This window comes from Tachypleus tridentatus, chromosome 13 (assembly GCF_004210375.1).
Source record: "Tachypleus tridentatus isolate NWPU-2018 chromosome 13, ASM421037v1, whole genome shotgun sequence".
Taxonomy (NCBI): domain Eukaryota; kingdom Metazoa; phylum Arthropoda; class Merostomata; order Xiphosura; family Limulidae; genus Tachypleus; species Tachypleus tridentatus.
In genome coordinates, this window is record NC_134837.1 from 135,096,047 (window position 1) to 135,113,037 (window position 16,991).

Consider the following 16,991-nt stretch of genomic DNA (forward strand, 5'->3'; position numbering starts at 1 on the left):
CCGTTTTTAACAAAAAACCATGAAAATGTTGTATCTCCCCATGATATAAACAAACTGCCTCAAAGTGATCCAAAATCTGGTTCCGGACTTCAATCCAGACCAAATTTGGAAAAGACTGACCCATACTGACTTCCCATCTTCTGAAAAATTTTCGTGAACCTCGACCTATTAGTTTTCATGATAAGCGTGTAGAAACAGAGATAAACACACTCGTAGAGAGACCCGATTGCAATAAACTCCCCCCACTTTACAGGAGCAATGGTAATAATGCAAAATACATACATATATATATTCTAGACATACTTCTGCTTCAAGGTTTAATAAAACCCAAATTAAGAGTAACAAATCTTTTTATTTCATACTTTTGAATTACATAACGTCACGCACTGTTGCAGCGTAAAGAGTGCATAATTCTTCTAGTGATTCATTGCACGCGAACGTTTTAATGGCGTTACAACAACATAAATTGCAGCATTACCTTTCCATTATGTGACGTGATTTTAGTGTTTACTGACTGACTGACAGACAACACTCTACTGTACAGTGGTGCGACTTGTTAAAGCAAGTGACCCCTCCACGTGGCTTTTGGTCCTTTTCGGGAAGTCAAAGAAACAGAAATAAAAAATATGTAAACGAATAAACACTAAACATTCTTCTGATCAGAATTCAACATTATTCAGTCCACAAATCCTGGTGATTCCATAGGATGAACTCGACCCTTAATCTCCTTTAACAGTCGTGTGGCAACATATTTAATTCTACACATAGTAGAATGGCCTCTTTACTTGTGCTAGATGTTGGGGTTTGTACCACTTGCAAGTGTTTCAACTCCTCAAAACGTTTCTTTCGAAATTAATCAAAACAAGTAGGAATCTTCCGAGCCCGGCAAGCGAGATGGTTAAGCCGCTTGACTCGTAATCCGATAGTTGCAGGTTCGAATCCCCGTCACTTCAAATATGCTCGCTCTTTCAGCCGTGGGGGGCGTAATAATGTTCGGCCAATCCCATTATTTGTTGGTAAAAGAGTAGCCCAAGAGTTGGCGGTAGGTGGTGATGACTAGCTGCCTTCCCTCTAGTCTTACACTGCTAAATTAGGGATGGCTAGCGCAGATAGTCCTCGTGTAGCTTTGCGCGAAATTTAAAAAGTAAAACAATCAAAACAAAAAACGAATCTTCTGCAGATTTTTCTAAAACCAAGGTGTTTGTGTGCAAGAAACAGTTCATGAGTTAATGTATGGTGAGCAAGTTTCCCAGTTCTTCATCAGAAATCCACGTGCTGACACTAACACAAGAGAGATAAATTCTATTATTTTTAATCGCACACTAAAAAATATTTAGTCTATCAAACAGGGTAGGGTACGGCCTAACGACTAATCTGTGGATTCATGGTTTACGACCCGTTTCAACAGAAACACGTTTCACATTTTGAGGCTGCAGTATATTATAAGAATAACAATCAGACATTAGCAGCGCAAGGGTTCGCGGTGCGTGCTATGGGCTGGCTGCCTTCCTTCTTGTCTGTTATAACAAAATTAGGGCAGATATACAGAGATAAACCTTGTGTATCTTTTCGCTAAATTCAGAAACAAACAAACCCAGTGAACGCGTTGTTTCTACACATCAGTCATCTCATGTGGCCAGTAGTTAATTCAATGTTACTTTGATAACATAAGTCTATATATCTGTATGTCTCACAATAACTGTTTCTTACAACTTCCTTCGACCTACAGACAAACAGGGCAATTGAGATTTCCTAAACGATTGATTGATTTTGTTTGTACAAAGCCTGTTAAGAAAAAGGTATAATTAGAACCGTAATTGTTGAAGACGGCGTCATCCATTTCAATTTTAACATCTTGTTCATCATGAACACCTTTACGAATCAACGGTAAACACTCGGGCCTTCACAGTCAGATCTGATTCCTCGTTTATTTAAAATGACACAAGTAACTATATGGTTAATGAAATTTTCAAACAAAAATTATTTTCATTCAGTATAATGAGGTTTTTAACTATAACATTAAAACTCGATTCCACATTTTGGTGAACTCTCTCTAGAATGTTCTTGGACCCCTAGGAGTCTAAGGAACAGGGTTTAAGGATCTCGTATTTAGGGGAATGAGATTTTTTTAACCTGAATGACATATCATATGTGCTTGGGATAAACCAGTAGTTCGCGAACCCCTACGAGTTCAACAGATAATTCTGAGGAGGGTTTCGTGAGAAAATTTGATAACAGTATTTTTGTTCGTTTGTTTTTTCACTTTTACCAATATTTTAACTTCCTTCTAATATACCAAAATATTTAGTGGAGGAAATAATTTGATGTAGAGCTAGATTTAAGACTATATCTCTTCTGTTGAATCAAACTTTGTTCTTCAACAGAAGTTCTGAAGAGTCGTTAGTTTTAGTCAAATGATATTTTTGTATGTTTTGTTTTGTATGTGTGTGTTTGAAGAATTATATTTCAATTTCACTGGGTTCTAACTGTAAGCTGGTTAAAATGTCAGGTTTCTTTATAAACATGTCATACACCATGTGTTACAGAAACTTTTTATTTTCGGTAAATTCAACGTGTTCAAAAGCATAGTGGATTTACTTTCCTCACAACAACGTTTAAAATTAATTTTATTACACAAAATATATTTTCGCTCAAAAGAGTGTGTATTCTTTCATAGCAAAGCCACATCAAGCTACCTGCTGAGTCCACGGAGAAAAATTGAACCCCTGATTTTAGCGTTGTAAATCCTTAGGCTTATCGCTGTACCAGCGGTGAACGCTCAAAATGGATTCGGATGCAAAAAGTATTATTACTCAAGGGGTTCACAAAGATAAAGAGATTAAGAACCGATGGAATAAACGAAAAAATCAGAGAAACGTAGGTTTCAGGTAGAGTTGTGCAGATCAGAGATTGCTAGGTTTCGATTTGAAACCAGGAAACAAACTGAAGCAAGCCAGATCAAAGAGCCCACCATCACATAACCAGATTGACGCTCGGTTTTTATACCTTGACCACAGCTGAAATTATGGGGCGTCTTCAAAAACATTACGTCTCATTCGATATACCGGACCCTGCAATTCACAGATCCACTCGCTACTAGATATATTGGACCCTTCGATTCGTGCAAGTTAACCACATTATTTAGAAACAAGCAAACTCACGCCCTCCATCAGAAAAATATATCTTAAATCGTAATACTGTTTCGTTCAGTAAATTTAGAGTGATAATAATAAAAACCTACGCCGAAGCTGGAAGATAAATTTCTCAGTTTTTATTGATTATTTGAAATTAGTGATCGAAAACTGAGGGGACAAAATTGAAAAAACAAAATTGGCTTGATCTTTAATAAGAAATATCAGATGCAGCACTCTATAAAAAAAGCCTGGAAGAGACACACACAATAAAAGACAGCGATTCAATTAATCAGTAAAATCACGTATCAAATTTGTACGAACTTACTGTACGATGTAGCCTGAAAACAAAACCATCAGCTTATGTTTTCTTAGTCATAAATCAACCCTTGGTTTAATCAAGAAACACAAAACTAAAAATATAGAACAAGAAGTACTGGAAGGAAAAAAGTAAGAAAATTAAACTTACGATATTAACACATAAGAACAGAGAATGTGAAATACATTTACTTAACCTAGTGACGTTCTTCATACAGTTATTTGGCCCGGCTTGACCAGGAGGGTAAGGCACTCGACTGGTAATCTTAGGGTCGCCGGTTCGAATCCCCGTCAAACCAAACATGCTCGCCCTTTCAACCGTTGGGGCGTTATAATCTTACAGCCAATCCCACTATTCGTTGGTTAAAGAGTAGCCCAAGAGTTGGCGGTGGGTGGTAATGACCAGCTGCCTTCCATCTAGCCTTACACTGCTAAATTAAGGACGGCTAGTGCAGATAGCCCTCGAATAAGTTTGCGCGAAATTCAAAACAAACCAAACCATACAATTATTCAAGCACGTTTCCACTGCGTTACTCTGTTTCTATAGTAGTAGCTGAAATGAAAGTTAGGGATGAAGAAAGAGGTCTTTTGCACCTGACCCTCCCGAGTATCTAAAATTTACAACATACCCACAAAGAAGAATTATTCAAGTTTTTTAATGTAAATAAAACACACTGCAACAAAAAAAAACTCAAAGAAATTGTTTAATTGGTCACAGCTCACTTTTTGAATGTTTCGGTAAACTAGGGTAGATTGTCTCCGATTATGAAGAAAGAAAAAAGACAATTATTTGATTGTCTATGAGATGTAGTTGGTGAATATAACCAGTAGAGGTAGATTTAGCCCTCTATCGTCTTAGTTAAATAGTTATCCCTTTACAACAATAAATATTACATTCATTTTAATTCTAATCTTACCAGAATTAATGACAGTAGATTTCATAGCTCGAGATATACTTTTCTTTCACGTGAATTTTTTCCTTTCGATCTTGAAGCACAGAGTTCTTGTTTACCACATATTTTGAATAACAAATTAAGTTGTTTTTTCGTGTGCAACTATTCTGATGTCATAGGATCGTATAGCAACGTCAGAAATGTCTCGTTCATTTTCGTCTGGTTCAAACCTGTGTTCTGTACTTAACCTGAAGTGAAATAGTCTGCAAAGCATCATAAATATGTACATAAATTAAGCTTTTATATTAATATGAAGGTTTAATGTATCTCAGAATGGCTGGTATGGGTATTAACACTTTTATTGATAAGGAGAGAACAACGTTTCGACCTCCTAAGTCATCTTATACCCATACCAGCCATTCTAAGATACATTTTTATTTCAAGTGGGTTTCTCGTCATCAGGAATATAAAGATTTGTTCGCAGTTACACATAAAACTATAAAATGGACTATTTGTGCTGTACTCACCACGGGTATGAAAACCCGGGTCTTGGTCTTCAGGCTTTCCGCTGTGGCATGGCACTAGTGGACCACTATAATGTGTGTGTGGATTAGCATCCATCAACAAAAATTGGTTGGCTGGATTGACATAATTTTTGGTTCGGTAAGTGGAAACCGTCCAGCAGTGTACACGTGCTATTTTGTTTTAGGATTTTTGTCAGAGAAAAAAGATAAAAAAAAATACACACACACAAGCAGTGGCACATTTTCACTTTTTTGTTAAAAACTTTTGACTTGGAATTGAAAGACAGGTACTTAATGAGTTCAATGAACCAATTATAATCTATCAGAGAGCAGAGCATACAATTAACATCTACTGAAGCTATGTGGGATTTAATAACAAATAGAAGGAAGGGAGATTATTTAGTATATTGTCCTTTATACAGTTGTTGCTTCCTCGACGAGTAACTTTAGCCAATTTAAATAAATATCTTCGTGGGTGTTGATATAGAACAGACGGGGTTTAGAAGGCATTAGTGAGAACGTAAAACTCGGTGAGAAATAGAAAAGGAAAACTGCAGAAAGACAAACAGAAAAACAAAGTCCGACAGACTATTGCTTTTCCTCTTAAGCTGGTGGTCATTCACTTACTGTGAGCAGTAGATAGTGACCTCTTTAATCAGCGTGTCCGTGGTTTTGGCCAGCTTAATTACAGCGATCCAGATGTAGTAATATAATAAGTACAAAGCAGCACATTCACGGTTAAGCCCTGGTCCTAATCTCACACTGCTGTTGTTCGCAACCCCCCCCCTCACTTCCCAAGCTGTTTCACGCGAAACTCGTGAAGGTCTCGAACTTATCTACACAAAGATGGCTGTTATTCAGTTAGCCGTAGGACGTGACACCGCACGTTGACAGCCTACAGAAGGGGCTGTCCCATTCCTTGTGACGATATTTACATAGATATTGAAAGGGATGGGGCGGAGCGAAATGAAATCACTCTGCGAACGTTCTATTAATGAGCTGAAGACCTCGCCAAACTATTATACATTCTCTTTTTTGTGGGTTAATTTTTGCTTTGTGCTAATATAACAACCGAGGAAGAGAGCCTAAAAAATCTGTGTTATAAACCGTTCTTTCACCACATGTCAAAAAAAACACAAAAAAACTCCTTCCAGTGGCTGAACGGTAAGCCTCTAGGCTCATGACGCTATAAATAGGAATTCGATACCTGTAGGGAGTACAATACAAATAACAATGTGTCTAACAACGAATGTATATTTAAAGCTTCATAATTTTCTTTCTTCCAACTTCAAAACTGTGGATAAATCAATAACACAAACCGCCATTCAAACTGATAAATGTCGTAACTTTTATTTCATTATATTCTCTCTTTCACAGATATCCAAGTATCAGCACGATGTTTCGTCCCTGGAAGAAATACTTGAAATAAAAACAAAATACAATAACGCACTATTAACCTTTTTAACTAGGTAAGCGTACATCTTCGTTGCAAACGTCTGTAAAGCGTGATTTGGTTTCGTTTGTTTTGAATTTCGCGCAAAGCTACACGAGGGCTATCTGCGCTAGCCGTCCCTAATCTAGCAGTGTAAGACTAGAGGGAAGGCAGCTAGTCATCACCGCTCACTGCCAACTTTTACCAACGAATAGTGGGATTGACCGTTACATTATAACGCCCCCACGGCTTAAAGGGGAAAACATGTTTGGTGCGACGGGGATGCGAATCCGCGCCCCTCAGATTACGAGTCGAGTGCCTTAACCACCTGGCCATTACGGGCCTTAAAACATGACATTAAGCATAAAAAATGTAACAGTATTAGAACCACATGAAGTGATTATTTAGTACAACTCAAACAGTAGAGTTGTGATGCTGTTTTATTGTGAAAGATGGAACATTTCCTAAATGCTCTCCTAACATTACATCAACCAACGAAACAACATCGCACAACAAATATGAAGACGAGTATAACAGCCAACGAAATTGTCAACCAGTAAGAGCACGCTATACGAGAAACAGAGTATAACAATCAATGAAATTATCACACACAATATGAAGATAACTACAGAAAAAATAAGATAGTCATGTATCAAATGTCAAGGCAGGTATAATATCTAATAATATTACTTCACATACCAATTATAGATCGTACTATAACAGCGATAATGGGATTACATAGTTTATGAAATCTCAAGATAAAAATGAACCATAACTACACAATACGTGTTTTTAAAGAAAAAGTAGCAAGAACATGCTTCAAAAATATATTTCAGAAACTAGTTTTACTGTAAACCACGTGGTTTTAAAACAAACTCTAACTATAATATCAAAATGCCGATTACGTCTGACAGGGTTGAAGATAGTGACAACTGTCAGTAACCACAGCAATCACTAAGTACATCTCAGCCCTTCGACTGTCGCAATAGATAAAGTTCAAGAATAGATAATGTTAAACAAAGATTTATGTATCTTAATTTTATTGTTTTAAATTAGGTTAGTAAGGGAAATAAAGTCCGGAATTATCTAGCCAAATTGCTGCTGTCAATACACTGATGAATGCAAGAGAGAAGGAAACGTTTTACTGTATAATCCTGGACTATAAAAAATGATTTACGTCCAAGCATGACGTATATAGCCTTTGAGGAACCTTCACACACACACACAGACCCGGTATGGACAGATGGTTAGGGCGCTTGACTCGTAATCTGAGGGTCGTGGGTTCGAATCCCTGTCACACCAAACATGCTCGCTCTTTCAGTTATGGGGGCGCTATAATGTGACAATCAATCCCACATTTGTTCGTAAAAGAGTACCCCAAGAGTTGGTGATAAGTAGCTGCCTTCCCTCTAGTCTTACACTGCTGAATTAAGGGCGTGTAGTACAGTTAGTCCTTGTGTAGCTTTGCGCGAAATTTAAAAAAAGAAAGCAAGCTTTACTGGTGAGTTAATTCCAGATTCGTGTCCAACATCTACCAAATTAAACTCTGTGGGTATTATACGACTGAGTGTTTTTCAAATAAAGACAGAGGGGAGGTAGTTTAACTATAGTTACTATTGTACTGTTAATACTAAAAACAAATATTACGAAGACAATGAAATTCAATTATTGATCGTTTCCGAGAAAGATGTTAAAAATTAAACTCTGCTCTAAGTGAACCAACCGTCTGTCCTTTTGACCCGTCCTGTGTACTTATTGGAACAATTGTTTTTAGCCAACGACCGAATATATTTTGAAGTCGTGAAAATATTTAAGACGCGATTGTAAGTTTATCACAAATTTATATTTTCTCTGCATCGCTTAAGACGTTACTTTTAACCTCAGAGGCACCTCAGGCAATACGTTCAAACCTGAAAGGTGCTTCAAACGATAGAACAGAAAAACGACGACATCAGAGAATCCTGGGGTTCAGGTGTAACTGTCATCAATCTGTAACTATGAGCCAATTATCAGCACTTATAACCACCAATATTAAATCGATTAAAGAATTGGCTATCACACTTTTAACGCACTCAAAATTCTAACAGTGGAACGTATTCAGCATCACAATGGAGGCGAACCTAACACTTACAGGTTCGCAGCCCAGAACGCTAAAGCCGATAGACCATGCACGACTTTGTTCAAGATTTTGATTTTTTTAAAAGGTTTTAAAATATGAATTTACAGTTTTGGTTAACAAAAATCCAACAAACAAAATTGTTTGAAATAGCTTTCAAATCAATGTCAATATTAAGAGAAATCAGATAAAATTAAATAGCTTTTCACAAAACAGCAATCATATCAACAGTTAATAAACACATGCATTCTTTATTCATTAAAGGCTTACATTTTAAGTACAGTAGTTTCACCCTGAGAGCACTCACGTACTAAGCAAGCGACGTGCGAGATCTTAACAGTATTTTGTATATCCTTATACCCTCAAACCGACGTATACCAAGATTTGTAGAATTCGTGACGGTGAAATATATAAAACAAAAAACAGAAAGTGCACTCCAGAGAAAACAACATAGAAAACGAATCATTCTCAAAAAATATATACCTTGTGCATTATCTTAACCTAAACACAAGGCGTAATTATAACAATAACACAATTGAACACGAGGCGTAACTATAACTCATAAATGTCTTATTCCATATCCTCTTCTATTCCACTTTATACCCCTGGATGTTTCAGCGAAAGTCTGGGGCTTGTAGAGCTAGAAATCGGTCTTCAAAACTCACAGAGGACAAATCACAGTTAGACCAGTGCGTAGCTTTTTGTTTAACAATAAATACGTTCAATATATATCTGACTTTTAGTAAGTAAGCAACGGTTAGCACCTTATGATGAGTGAAAAAAAATGTTTGTGATAAAGTTGCACTAGAGGAAGCTGTAACGTAGCACTGACCAACGACATTCTTAAGCACAATTAAAACATTGTTACTTAAGGAATTTCTTTGATAATCAAAACGAATGGGAACCGAACAATTGCCTTTCTGAAAAACGTGAAAAAAGTATTAGGATAAATATATTTTATGGAAAGAAAGATTTAATCTCAAACTTCTTCAATGTCTTTGTTCTCTTAAATGGAGTCCACTTTTCTACCGATCAAATAAATTCGATTTTGTTAGACAACCGACTTCCTTTGATTATTGTAACTATGGTTACCTACTTCTCAAAAGGACCGAATAAACGGTTTTCGATTAGAATGAATTGAACCTTATTAAAAAGCGACTCAAACTCTTACTCTAAGGATAACTGCAGTTCCTCGAAAATGTGTTTAATGTCAAGAACAGATTATTTTCCAGTTTCTACGTCGATCAATATTTAATAAATAGTATCATTGTGAAAGTTCGTCTACCAAAGTGGCACTAGCCGTCGGCGTTTTTACGTATTTAATAAACCATCGTGTATGTATTTAAGATGTCTATTAAATAATTGATAGTTTTGCTTTATGGGAAGGGAAACACATTACCTGAAACTGAATTGATTATTTTTATATACACTTCCCTTCGTCAACTGAAGTACAGGAACAGAAATTCATTTCGTGATTTACATTTAAACACAAATGGAAACAGCAGTAACGGAGAATGATAGATTAATATAATGCAAGACTAGCAGTTTGTCTTCCTCGGAACAAGACCCACAATGCCCTGTTTGACAGGCAGTTTGTCTTCCTCGAAACAAGACCCACAACGCCCTGTTTGACAAGCAGTTTGTCTTCTTCGAAACAAGACCCACAACGCCCTGTTTGACAAGCAGTTTGTCTACCTCGGAACAAGACCCACAACGCCCTGTTTGACAATCATTTTGTCTTCTTCGAAACAAGACCCACAACGCCCTGTTTGACAAGCAGTTTGTCTACCTCGGAACAAGACCCACAACGCCCTGTTTGACAATCATTTTGTCTACCTCGGAACAAAACCCACAGCGCCCTCCTTGATTAGCAGTTTATCTTCCTCGGAACAAGATCCACAGCGCTCTGCTAGACTAACAGTTTATCTTCTTCATCTATAACAGTTTATCTTCTTCAACATTTCATGGAATTTTAGAAATATGAAGTATGTGACATTTTGGACCTTTGCAAATAGAGAACTTTTGACTATTAGTAAAATATCTGTTAGTGTTAGTATCACTACGGTGTACACACACACTATAAGGAACACAATAACACATATTCGGAAACAAAAGTAAAGGATAATTAAAACGTCTCTGGTTTTATGATAGCACTCATTGATCAATGCTCTTTCATTTACTATTTTAAGCAAAGGTACAGGGTTTATGGTTTTTACTCTAAATTGTTACCTCATTTTGTACGAAAATTTAGACGAAAAATATTTAACAGTTTTTCTAATAGTTGTAAGGACAAATTTCTTATACGCATGTATCATATAGATAGCACGAGGGTTAACAATTGTCAAACACTCATCCACAGGATACTAAACAAGTGTTGATTTGAAACCTGCCTGGTGAATCTCTGGATTCATTGTTCGTGACTCGTTGTCGCAACAAACGTGCTCCGTACTTTGCGCTATAAGAGTAATAATCAAATCCCATTATTCAGTCAGACAAGAACAGCGCAGCAGATGACGATGGATACTGTTAACTAGTTGCTTTACCTACAGTCTATATTCACATATATCTTTGTGCGAAAATTTTGAAAAAAAACCTAGAAACAAGGTATTATCTCGGTCATATAAACATATTTTAATTCAGACTCGTGTGGTTAGTTAGCTCTGAACAGAAGTTATCGATAACTATTCCTCAATATCTCTCACTTATCCAAAATTGATAATTCTTCTTTCATTACATGTCACATCAAACTTAATTATTTTCCAGTTTCTGACCTACGTAGGCCAAGGACATTGAGGTTCACCCCCCGTGGAATTAGCAACTTGCTCTAACGATATCCCCTGCTTAAATAGTACATGCCAATTCAGCTTGAATTCGCAAGGTTACACAGCATCCAGAGGAGTAATATGGTAATGTTTAGACAGCAGTCATAAATTCTCCTCTGACCTAAACAACAGTTCGATCTCTCCTCGTCCAAAGGCATTTGTCAGTATTTTCTCGGCTTATTGAAGCCACGTGGGCGTATTGTTTGTCAGTTTTTCAAGTATGATTCATTGATATTTTCTTGTTTATTTTCTTCTCATACCATGTATATATATACACATATACACTTTATGTTTGTTATATAAATTAAATCATTCGTTTCTCACGAGCACGTGTTTACCTTTTGTAATCATTTGCCAAAGACACATGTCCTTATCTCTTTCTAAAAACGAGATGTCGCGCATAGCAACAATTACTATTATATACAAAGAACAGGAAATAAAAACCAAAACAAAACGAAAAGCATCTAATCTATATAAAAGCCAGTGTGTGTGTGTCATGTCACATCACGCTTGATTTGTCTCGGTTTCTCGAAATAGGAGTCGTAAAAACCAAAATACAGCTATCTAGACATAATAGTTCGATTACTCTCTGTCCATTACGATTTTAGTAACGAAGATGCAAGGCGGCCATGAGAGGAGGTGCCGTAAAGGCTTATATGTGCAGTAAGTGTTAAGATCACTTAGCATAGAGCCAAGTGCATAAATTTTATTATTAAAGTAAAAATATTGATTCAATTTTAAACTTAATCCGTTTCGGAATCAGGCTATTTTATGTTATGTAACCAACGTTTTTCATAACAAACAAACTTCTGTAATCAATGGATACTCTAAATTAACAAATCAACCAATATTTTCCAGTTTTGATGTCTAGACGTTTCATTTTATACTTTCAGTATATTGACTAACAACAATATTAGGCCAACATAAAAGTCACTGTTAGCGTTATCAAAACACTAACGGAATTGCTATATATTAGAAGTTGTTCATCTATTTGGATTTTACCAATAGTTATTCTATGAATAAGCTACGAATTATTTCGCGAATGATCTTAATTTTGCTTGGTTTACAAAGGAAGTTACCAACGTTTTTCTGCCTCTACTGCACTTTTCTCCCCCTTTGTAGGTCAAACTCGAAACCCCCCCCCAGTTGCACAGCGGAACGCCTGTGGGTTCACATTGCTAAAAACCGGGTTTCAATACCGTGATGGGCAAAGCACAGATAACCCATTGTGTAGCTTTGTGCTTAATTCCAAACAATCAATCAATCAGTCAGGTTTGATTTCGCAAACTTTATTTATTTCAGTTAGCTATGAAACGTTAGGTTAGGGTATATACTATAGGGTGGGGATGAGGGTGGTATTATTTGTCCTGTAATCTTTGACATGCTGTACACTAGTTTAATAATAATAATTCACAAAAAAAGGTGGCAGTTAGTTTGGTTACATGGGATACAAGTTAGGCAGTATCATTACCTTTGTGTGTGTGTGTGTGTTTATACATATAAAGTATATGTATTCGTTGTGTTTTCTTTATGAAATTATCCAAGGAATTTTATCTTCGCAGGTTGATGGAACTGGTTTGTTTTGAATTTCTCGCAAAGTTACACGAAGGCTATCTGCGCTAGCCGTCCCTATTTTAGCAGTGTAAGACTGGAGGGAAGGAAGGTAGTCATCATCACCCACTGCCAACTCTTGGGATGCTCTTTTACCAACGAATAGTGGGATTGACCGTACATTATAACACCCCCACGGCTAAAAAGGCGAGCATGTTTGGTGCGACGAGGATGGTGGAACTGACGACCCTGGTTCGAATAAGTGCGATACCACAAAATACTCACTGCTCTTGAAGCTGTAAATACGTTATAAAAGTGGCAATCCCTCTTTAGTTTGTATGATGGATGAAAGAGTGTTGCTGATTGGTTGTCTTGATATTGGTCCGCAATTCAAAAGTATGGATGACAACAAATAACCATATAGACTTTATTATAAACACAAATATTTACACACTCGGTTCACAGTGAGCTTCTTTACTGTTGATATCCTAGATAACTTTATTTACATAAACTCCAAACAAAAGTGCTTTCCTGTAAGCTAACACTCGGATCATTTCCTTAAATTAGGCCTTGCGCGTGTCAAAGGACTCGATAATCTCTTTGCCAAAGTCTGACAGTTTTAAAATATTGTCCATAGTATAATAATATAGCACCAATCCAATCTCTAGTCATCATTATCAAATGCAGTTTATATTGTTTCAAGTTGCCCTGTTCGTGTTAAGTCGTAATGGTAGGCTTTACAGTAGAGAAATACGAAACATGACGATTTTCTTATACCTTTGCCACCCATCAAAACTCGACTGTTTCATAACTGGACCTGATTTTCAGTTTGTCACACCTGGGTCTTAATGACTTGGTTGTTGTTATGGTATTCAAACTGAAGTAGCTTGAATGTATCAGCAAGGTAAACTTCTGGAGTGGTTCCTGTGTATGTAGTGTAACATAGCCGGTATGTTTCTACTTCTAACATACTGTATAATAAAGGGTGTGTTTTTAACATATTATATTATGGCAGATGTGTTTCTAGCGCAATGTATCGTATTGGGTGTTTCTAACGTACTGTATGGTAAACGGTGAGTTTCTAGCACACTGTACTGTACTCAGTATATCCCTATTTCTAACACAAAATGTATTGAGGTCGGTGTGTTTCTAGCATACTATACTGTAGTTGGTGTGTTTCCAGCACACTGTATTATATTTGGTGTTTTTAACACAATGTATTGAGGTCAATGTATTTATAGCACACTATTGTACTCGGTGTGTTTCTAACTCCTTTTATTGTATTCGATCCGTTTCTAAGACACTATAATACAATAATTCATGTATCTTATATCATGTATGTGGTTTAATCTTCACAATAACTCAACAGACACAGTAGATCGTTAATGTAAGCCAGAGAGTGAGTGATTATTTTCTTATAAAAGCCAGAGTCATGATACATGTCAATGACCTTCGTAATCAGGTTAGTCGATGGTGATTTAGAAAATGGAGAAAAGTCCCCGAAACGAGGTGTGATGCAACTAAATCTTAAATGGGGTTTGAAGCTTATGTTCTTCCGATTGTTTTGCACCATACGATGTGAACGACCTTTCGTTCGCTATCCATAATAGAGATTAAAAAGCTTGGGGATTCACAGAGAACTTTGATTTTATGATGAATGTGTGCGAGTAGTTTATGGCGAGTTTCAGTGGTTATGGGAAAATGTGATTTCTAGAAGTTCATCTAATCTCTGGTAAGTGCAACTAATTTGTGGAAATATTAAATAGCTTCTAGTAAGTATAACTAATTTGTGGAAAGTTTAACGTCTGGTAAGTATAATATGTGGAAAGTTTAACGTCTGGTAAGTATAATATGTGGAAAGTTTAACGTCTGGTAACTATAATATGTGGAACTTTAGCTAACTTGTGGTGAATTTAAGAGTTATAATATGATACAAAAGAGAACGATACACATTCTCTAGCTTTAAAATATGAGGCTTTTTTTTTACTCATAAAAAGAGGTGAAAACAATATCATCAAATTAAAAAGTTTATATTGACCCCTCAGAAGGTTCAGGTTAAGGTCGTCACCACAACCTTCAGCTATCTGACATCTTTAACTGCAAGGTTTACACAATACTAGTACACCTGCTTTAATAATGAAGCAAGCTTATTACACAAAATGTTACGACAAACTTAACAATGCCAGGTGCTTATGACGCAAAATGTCGTAACGGTAACTTTAACAATGTAACGTTCTTATGACACAGGGCGTTGTTATGACAACTTGAAAATGCAGCGTGTTTATGATACAGAACGCTGATACGCCATCTTTAACAATACTACTTGTATATGGCAGAAAGTTCGTACACTAATGTTAACAGAGCAAAACGTGGGTATTTTCATTGTTGGAATAACCGTATGGCCTGTCATTGTACATCTAAATCGTCATTTAAAGCTATTGAAACTTTTGAAATCTGAGCATGGCCATATGGTTAATTAAACTAGTATATAGATATTTCTTACGTTACTGCATTGAATACGAACCTTTTTACATGTTTGTTTATTTCTAAATTATATTGAAGATATCTTTTGGTGTATGTCTGTCTGTTTTTTTCGTGTTCATTTGTTTCCTAGGTTGTAACGAAAAGAAACTGTCAGCCTCAATATCTTTCCAAGATATATTTCAAATAAACCACTGGTGTAGAAGAAGACGTTAAAGTTGTCCGGTAGTCACTAAGCAACGTTCATACTGCGATACGCACTTTGATCTGATCCTTTTCATGAAACCTTGTGAGATTATGTGGCCAAATAAATTTATATTATTTTGGTGTTGCACTGTACGTAGTTATATCAAAAGAAGACTATTTTATAAACAACTAGCCAGGATATCCACTATACACAAGGTAATTATTTAATTTTACAAACTGAATGATGAATTTGATTACTTACTAATGTACAATTACGTCAATTCGTTCATTGTCTTCTTCCCCTCTTCCATTTTTTCCTCCATCCCTTCTGCAACAAAAACTACTTGTGCTTAGGCTTCTTTGTATTTTGAAAATTTATCAGATTTTGCTGATCAGATGTGAAACCTCTGGTTTTCTACCTTTGAGTCACGTTTGAGATTTTTTTAATTATACTTGAAGTGATGTCCGATTTTCCAAGTTTGTTGTGAAATTTGTTAAATTTTAGAGATGTGATTCGAACATCTCTACCTCCACAACCAATATTAGTTGAACGTGTTGTATTGAAATATATATAGCGATTTTTGTGTTCAAACACGTGTTTGCAGACTAGACAATCAATCTATCAAAATGGATTTCACATATGAGCAAACATAACAACTCTATCTAGGGTTTTCCATCCTTCCTCTGCCAGAGTAGCGTAACTTTGTAACTTCACACTTTCGGAACCTTTGTTCTCTGAATTTCAGAGTAAATATTAGTAGCGTAATGAAATAGATGCTGCAGCGTGATGCATTATGAAGTATATGTGGCATGTGCACGGCAGAAATCGATTGGTGGGAAAGCAACCACTGATTATAAGTTCGACTACTATAGTCATTTACGTCAAACCACTGAACTCGAGTAACAAATTACTGTTTACGTAGTCATTTAGTTCCTTTTGAAATATAACTGTTGGTGGTAACCAAGTAAAACAGATTTAGTGACCAAAAATATGAGTGTTTACAAACAGGTAACACATTTGCATAAAGACTGTTTTATCCTTTTAAAACATCTACCTTCGAAATTCCAAATTTAAAAATCCTGGTAATCAAATACATACCTTGTCCGTCTCGCACTGCTATTAGATTGTTCTTTTTTAACTAAACAGGCATGTTGACATCTTCAGTTAATTTTCTGCTCATTAGTAACTCGAGGCGATGTACAAGACCAATCACAAGCTTAGTAGATCACGTGACTCCTGTAAAAAAAATAAAATAATTATGCAAATATAGAATAAGCTAATTATCAAAGAAAATTGTTTATTGAAATTTACGTAAACCTTGATATACCGGAGGGAAAATATATCTTATAATTAAAATTCTAAATTAACTGAACTGATTTCTTGAACTGGGGGAGTTAAGGGACAACATGGATTATTTTATGAAAAATGCAGACATAATTACATTTTTCTATTCTCCAAGCTCTCTCATGTTTCAGCTCCATCTGGTACATCCACTTCTCTATGTTACCTGTATAGATTTGTTTAAAAAACTCCATG

The 16,991-nt window shown here is 36.1% G+C and overlaps 1 protein-coding gene across 6 annotated transcripts in view; it reads right to left on the reverse strand.

Moving 5' to 3' along the window:
- The window catches only part of LOC143237109 (frizzled-5-like), an 81,909-nt gene extending 65,230 nt beyond the window's left edge, over positions 1-16,679 (reverse strand). For 2 of the 6 annotated variants that reach the window (XM_076475990.1, XM_076475986.1), the window contains exon 1: positions 16,554-16,679. The gene's annotated coding sequence lies outside the window, so the exon portion shown is untranslated. Of the gene's footprint in view, positions 1-4,869; positions 5,194-5,493; positions 5,642-16,553 lie in introns of those variants that run through there. The other 4 variants (XM_076475992.1, XM_076475988.1, XM_076475989.1 and 1 more) reach the window with 2 other exon arrangements.
- Positions 16,680-16,991: the final 312 nt, after the last annotated feature.